General features: G+C 35.7%; 1 long non-coding RNA gene across 1 annotated transcript; it reads right to left on the bottom strand.

The window, feature by feature from the left end:
* On the bottom strand, positions 4,502–6,983 carry LOC107613984. The gene is made up of 3 exons (XR_001614240.2): positions 6,738–6,983; positions 5,929–5,996; positions 4,502–5,816 (listed from the first exon to the last, which is right to left on the bottom strand). It is a non-coding gene; the product is annotated as an uncharacterized LOC107613984 (long non-coding RNA).

Below are 7,942 nucleotides of genomic sequence, written 5' to 3' on the forward strand. Positions count from 1 at the left end.
TTATGATAACATGGTTGAGTGTTGGTGGCTTGTTCTTAGTAGAGTTGAATGGCAGTTTGGCTTTCTTCTGCTAGACTAAAAAAAAGTGGTGGTACAAACACAGGATACTGGCAGCAAGATAGCCTATATAAGCCTCGATAACAGTTATGGCAGTGACAGTGACTCACATGACTCCTACGAATCTGCAGAAGATAGCCTATATAAGCTTGGACTACAAGACAATTCTATTGAATCAGATATTGAAGGTAGCCTATCTGGAGCAAGGTTGAGAGAATTTAAGTTGAAGCATGTTCCAGGTGCTTCCTAGAAGAAAGGCAAGGAAAAAATAGCGGATGAAGATAACGGTCTTGTTGTGGAGAATTCAGATGAAGAAGTAGATTGGTTGCAAGTGTTGGGCAACAGAGGAAACAACCAAGAATCTTATGATGCATATGATCCAATTTACGATGATTCTGATAGAAACGACTCTTGGAAGTTTGAAGAATTGAAAACCCCCAAACTCAGATGAGGAATGGAGTGATGATGATGTTGATATTGATGACACGTTTCCAATCTTCTCTGAAGGGGCCGATTTGGTCAACTAAAGCTTCAAGTTGGAATGAATTTCAATAACAAGAATGAATTTATGGATGCTGTGAGGGAATTCATCATTCATGAGGATAGAGAGATTAAATTTAGAAGGAATGAGAGCTACAGAGTCAGAGTTATATGCAAGCGAACAACCGGAGGAGATGAGGATATGGTTAGATGTCCATTGGTTGCTTATGCATCCAGAGATTCTGAGGAGACATGCTGGCAATTGAAAACCTTTAATAATGAACACATATGTCCAAGGATGAGCAAAAAATAGGGCTGCCAACAGGAAATGGCTTGCTGGCAAGTTGGTTAAGAAATTGAGGAGGTATCCAAACTTAAAGCATAGTGAGGCTAGGAGTGCTGTGCTCTAACTTGTTGTAAACGCCTCCTTAGAGTCCTTTCAGGTTCAGGGTCAAGATCAAAGAGAGGTTCTTTATCTCTGTTCCTGCTCATAAATAAGAAGGAGGAATGCAAGAAGAAAAGAAGAAAAGGATTCTCTATGTTAGAGTATAGAGGTCCTTTGAGAGAGTTAGAAAAGAAGAAAAGAAAAGAAAGATATCTTTTGAGTTAAAGGAGTTTTCAAAAAATAAATAGAAAAAGAAAAAGAAGATTTTTAAAAATAGAAGAGAGAGAAATAGGTAAGAATTTTCGAAAAAGGAGAGGGAGAAAGAAGTAGAAAGTTTTTGAAAATAGAAGAGAGAGAAAGAAGAATTAGAGAGATACCAAACTTTCAAAATTAAAATAAGATAAAACAAGTAACTAACCTACTAATACGATTTGAAAACAATTCAAAAGATTTGATTTTTAAATTTAATTTTAAAAGAAAGTAAAGATTTGAAATTTAAAAGTTTTAAATTTAAAAAGAAGATAAGATAGGAAGGACTTAAAGTAAGAAGATATGATAAAGATTTGAAAAAGATTTGCAAAGATAAGATTTGAAATTTGAAAAAGATTTGATTTTGAAATTTGGAATTTGAATTTTAAATTTTGAATTTTTGAAATTGAAATTTAAAAATTGAAAATAAGATAAGATAGGATTTTTGAAATTTAAGGAAAGATAGAAGGATAAGATATAGATTTGAAAAAGATATGAAAAGATAAGATTTAAAATTCAAAATTTAAACTTTACTAACAAGAAAATACAAACTCAGAAATTTTAAATCAAGATAGGGAAAGTTAGTCAAGATTTTCAAAAAATTAAAGCAAGATAAAAGAAATTTTTTTTTGAATTTCGAAATTTAAGGAAAAAGAAAAACAATTAAGTGACACCAAACTTAAAAATTTAAGATCCAAGGACACCAATTTGTGAAAATTAAAGGAAAAACAATTAAGAGACACCAAACTTAAAATTTTTAAGATCAAACAAGAAAAATTATCAAGAACAATTCGAATACCAAGATGAACACTCAAGAACAAATTCGAAAATTTAAAGAAAAGATGAACACAAAAAGGGACACCAAACTTAAAAACTGATACAAGACTAAAACAAAGAAAAAGGTTACCAAAGAAAAGAAAAGGTTTTGAAAATTTTTTGAAAAAGAAAACAAAAGACACAAACAAAAGAGCAAATAAACCTTAAAAAGTACCTAATCTAAGCAACAAGATAGTCCGGTAGTTTGTCAATCTCAGAACGATCCCTGGCAACGACGCCAAAAATTTGGTGCGCAAAATTGAACTCCGGACAACTGAACTGGCAAGTGCACCGGGTGGTCTAAGTAATACCTCAGGTGAGTGAGGGTCGAATCCCACAGAGATTGTCGGATTGAGCAAGCAATGGCTATCTTGTAAATCTTAGTCAGACAATTAGAAAAGATGGTTGTTTGTTAAGAAGCATAAACGAAATAATAAAGAACAAAATACCAAATTAGTGTAAAAGCAATGATGGATAATTAGTTAAGGCTTCGGAGATGCGTATTCTTTCCAGATTAACTTTTTTACTGTCTACTTCAACACGAACGATTCATTCAATGGCAGCCATAATTGACTAACACATGTAGCATCTTCATCAAGTTAGTCTCTTCTGAACCATAGCAGTCCACCATATCCTAGCAACTCATGTAGCATCCAAATCAAGTTAACTCATGGCTTCCCACTATAGTCGAAGGTGAAGACCTAAGCAATCCACTCATCTTCGCGATCCTACTCAAAACGCCACAGACAAGGTCGGATCTTCCAGATCAGGGAACGCTGCTTTTCATACTCTAGTCTTAATGCCACAGAAACCTCAGTAACCCATGGTCAACGAGATTATATGTCACATATCCAAAGTCGCCGAAGCACGCTCTTGGAATCCGCAGTGCATTCTCTACCTTGTGGTTCAATGCTATCCGGGCAAGACTCACACGGAACCCATGTAGAACAAGGATGATTGTCATAGGTCATCTTCAATTCATGATATGAAGGACGAAAATACATAAGAGAATGGAATCAAACGTGTATTGAAATAGACCAGTAATGTTATTAATCCATGAGAATCAACAGAGCTCCTAAACCTAACTTAGGAGGTTTAGTTGCTCATGCTCTACAGAAAGTAAAACATGAAAAGGTAAAAATAAGGCAGAAGATCCTAAACATGGGTGATCTTTCCTTTTAAATACTAATCTAATGACTAAGAAGTACAAAAAGTATGACATACTAGACTAGAGGTGCGAAAATCCATCCTTGGGCCCACTTTGGTTGAGTACTTGGGCTGAGCTTGGCATCCAACTTTGAGGAATGGGCGTTGAATGCCCATTAGGGGGTGATTGGCGCTGCCTTGTGTCTTGGTGGGTGTTGAACGCCAGGAATGGGGTGGTTTTTGGGCGTTCAACGCTGGCTTGTCTCCTTGAGGCGTTGAACGCTAGCCAGGGGGTAGCTCCTTGGCGTTCAACGCCTAGTATGGGCAGGCTTCTTCAAAGAAAAGTATAAATAATTATATATTTTTGGAAAGCTCTGAAAGTTAGCTTTTCAACGTCGTTGAGAACTCCTCATTTGAACCTTTGTAGCTCCAGAAATGCTCATTTGAGTACATGGAGGTCAGATTCTAACAACATCTGCTATGCTTTTCCTTGCCTCTGAATCAGACTTTGCCAAAGCTCCTCAATTTCAGCCAGAATTTACCTGAAATCACCATAAAACACAACAACTCATAGTAGAATCCAAAAATGTGAATTTTGTACTAAAATCTATGAAAACATAATAAAACTTAAACAAAACATAACTAAAACAATATGAAAATGATGCCAAAAAGCATATAAAATATCCGCTCATCAGACTTTCGGGTATCATAGTCATGTTCAAATATAACAACACCCCTGCGATGTGTACACAAGGAAGCCCAAACGACTGCATGCACTGACAGGAGCAACTGAATTCTTCGTCTTCCTCAACCCATGCCACAACCCATGCTCTGTACTTGCAGTATATCGCAACCTCAAACAATATACAAGCACTAGTCTTCTTGCTGGACTCAACTTTGATATTGCTGGCTAGCATTAGCACAATTCCCAAAATAGTTCAGAAACCTCTTTCATATAAACCGTCCCTGCAAACTGCTTAATGGCTTCAAGTTTTGTTTTTACTACAGGATCCCCATATGCAAACTTATAATCTGCACCACTTGTCTTCTTCTCATGAACTCGAGATAGTATTGAAAGTGCTCCAAAAGTTCTCTCAAATTGTACCTGTTATGTATAAATTCCCTATCTGCATATTTAACGCCTCGCACCTCAACATTGTCTTCAGTTCTGCAAAGAAATTTTCCCGATATGCGCATTAGACCACGAATGCTTCCTTGCATACATGTAAGCTAACCATGGATGGTGCTCTAACCCGAACTCTGCCATACTATCCTTCTATATTCTCTCAAATTCATCAACCTCAAGATCTCCCATCAAGCATAAACAAAATTTTTGAAAAAACCCAACCGTCTAACCTTAACAGTGTCATTCCTTAATAAATGCTAGCTGCACAACCTATGATGTGCACCAGGAAAAATTGTACTAATCACACTCTTCATTGTAAGATCCCCATCCGTCATGACGGACTTCAATGCTTTTCCTTTCATTGCCTCAAGAAATGACCACAACAACCACACGTAGGTATCTTCGCCTTTTTTTTGTCTGATAGATTGGATAACCCCCAATCCTAGGTCACACTCACACACACCACACCTACACACACACAAGGGTTCTATCTACGGCTTGGCTATCGCCAAGATTCGAACCCAGATGCAACATATGAAAAGGCAATGCATATAGCCACTCAATCAAAGCCTCAGTTGCAGCCATCTTTGCTTTTATTATTCAAAATCGTGCAACCGAACACCACAGTCCTCATATGATGGTCCACCCCTGAGAATATTACCAACGGGTATTTGTATTTATTCAGACTGTACGTTGCATCAAACCCCAAACATCCCCAAAGACACTACAGTTATAATGACTTGTGCCGTCATGCCAAAAAAGATTTTGAAGCCTCTTCTCACCATCCAGCGAGTGCTTCCAAAACATTTCATAATCATTACTCCTTAAACCAGACAAAAACTTCAATGTGGTCTCAGCATCTATCGCACTAGCCCGCCTTTGCTTCTCTATTGCATTATAGTTATCCTTTATTTCAAACCAAACCGTCTCGCAACCCCTTGACTGATTGGAAAAAGCGTGGAATATCGTTGGCACTCGCAACCCATCTTTCCTTATCGAATTGATTTGGTGCAAATCACCTTCCTTTACTGATCTGTGTGACCACATCAGTCCCCTAAACCTCGCATCCAGCATGACATAATTGTGGTTATCACAAAATTGTTCAACATACCATCGCCCACTAGTATCATCAACATGCACCTTTATCCGAGCTTCACACTCGCATCATGTGATTGGTCGAGGAACCACTTTCCTGCCTCACCACTGCATGTGTTTCCCCTCTCACTCTCCTTGCCTCGAGCAAACGAATATCCGCTAAATGATTTCACCATCCGTCCCATGCTTTGTTCTGTGCTCCACTTTCGACCTCCTTACCAAGAATTTCTTTATGCGACCGTATTCGTTATAGAAATCATAAGCAGCTTGAAAATTTATAAACTCAGTCATAAGGATGTCCTTTGCAGTCACGGATGAAAAATCAATTGCAGCGAACGACCCAATCCCATTAACAATTATCGCTGATTTTTCTACTTCTATCACTGCAGCTCCTTTTGACAACTTCATTGCTTCTGTTTCCTCCGTAGGAACGGTGTCACCATTCATCCCATCTTTCCCAACCTAACACACAACATAGGCCATGAGTTATACCAAGCTTGGACCAACACATGGGCTCAACAACATACTCTGGACAATAACAAATTATAAACTTCACAAATCAACAAACACATACACTTGCAGTGCATGGACTCGGTGAAAATTAGAGGACACCTCATAGCTTTGTTCTGCAAAGCCATTCACCTGAAACAGTTCAGATATCACAATAAATGAAACTTGGCATTATCAATCGATCACAATCAAAACCTAGCATTATTGTACTAATGATCCAAAACAAAAATACCCAACGAAGCCTAAGTCAAAACCCCTTTGATGCACAACAAATGAAACTTCTCATTGATCTTTTCTGCTTCCACAATGATATCACGCACGTAAGTAAAGACCTTATATATATGTCGAATCCATCTCCAGTTCATAAATAAAAATACAACAATTTGAATACATCTTTTAATAATTTCAAATTTGTGTATATAAGACATGAGGCAACGATAACAATATATGATGGAAGCTTGAGAAAGTTAAAACTTTAGTCATCATAGTCATATAAACTAGAGATAGCGTACCGTGTGGAAAAGTAATGGAAATTAAAGACAAATGTATTATTTATTTAATTGATTAATTGATTGAACACATTTCATTAATTTTCTATCAATTTCTCTTTTTTGTTTTTAGTTTTAATCTCAATAAATTAATAATAGCAATTACATTACATACATAACAAATCAGACATTTAAACCCTAAATCTTTCTACCCATATTACACACTATAAACATTGCAACATGAAAATTGTCGTCCTTGCAAAACCACTGCCAAGGCACGATCACCCCAATTGAAACCATTTTCGGGAGCATACCTTCACCATGGTTCCGAACAGATTAGTGCTGATGTGACCCTAAATAACTAAAGACGATCGACACAACGTACCTGTGACGCTGGTTGTCCCATGTCTTCCATTGCCTCCCTTGTGGTGAACCTCATCGCGGCCAAGGCCCGATCTACGCCTCTGCTTCGGCGGCTTTCAACCCCTCGCTCTCCTTCGTTGTGCAACACCGTCTGCTTCTCAATGGTCTAAACGAAGCTTTCCCCTCCCCCAACCTAATTTAACTCTACCTATTAATGAGCTTCTATTTAGAATTTTGATCTAATGAAATTGAGGTGATTAACCGTAAAAACTTTTAGTTGGTAAATAATTTAGTAATTTATACCCAAATTGCTACAATTCCTTATTTGTGAATCGACCCCGGTGTTTCTGATTATTTTTATTCACTACCTAGTCCTTCAGATTATACTTTTTCCACACAAAAAAACTCCTTCTAACAATAGTACAATACTACTATTACTAAATATACGACTACTACTAATACTCTGCTATTACAGCATTACTATTGTTGCTGCTAATAATAGTAACACAGTTGCTAATAATACAAACAAGATTAAGGATTATAAATACTCAATAATAATAATAACAATAATTTAAAGACCAACAAAATTTATCATTTTTATTAGTATTTTTAGTCATGAATCTAATTATTTTAGTCTAGTTATCTCTAACAACATATTTTAATTCATATTTTTAAACATTGATAGCTAACTGCTGGCTAAAAATAATAAATTCTTCTGGTTTTCTAGTATTTCTCTAATAATAATAAGGATTTTTTATAAACAAATAAAATAAATATAAAAGATGACATATTCAAAAGATAAAAATTAATATAATTTATTATGATTTGAATTATATTGCTTTATTTTTAATTAACAGTTTAATTCAATCTCATTAAAAAATTAAAATTTTATTGTATTAATTTAAATTTAATTTCTAAGTTGACGTGAGTTGATACAACGTTAATCAATAAAATTTAATATTTATAAATTCTTACAATTTCTACATCACCTAAAGCCACAATTTCTATTTATTAACACTACAATCTTATTAATTAGCACTACAACCTCTCTCCTCTTTTCAAAACTTTTAAAAATTAAATGTTAATGATAAGTATTCTTTTGGTCCCTAAGATTTGGGTCGAAATCAAAATCGTTACTAACCTTTTTTTATTCAAAATAGTCCTTAACATTAAAATTATTTTTGAAATAATCCTTTTGACCATTTTACCCTAATCTCGCTAATCCTA

This window comes from Arachis ipaensis, chromosome B08 (assembly GCF_000816755.2).
Source record: "Arachis ipaensis cultivar K30076 chromosome B08, Araip1.1, whole genome shotgun sequence".
NCBI lineage: Eukaryota > Viridiplantae > Streptophyta > Magnoliopsida > Fabales > Fabaceae > Arachis > Arachis ipaensis.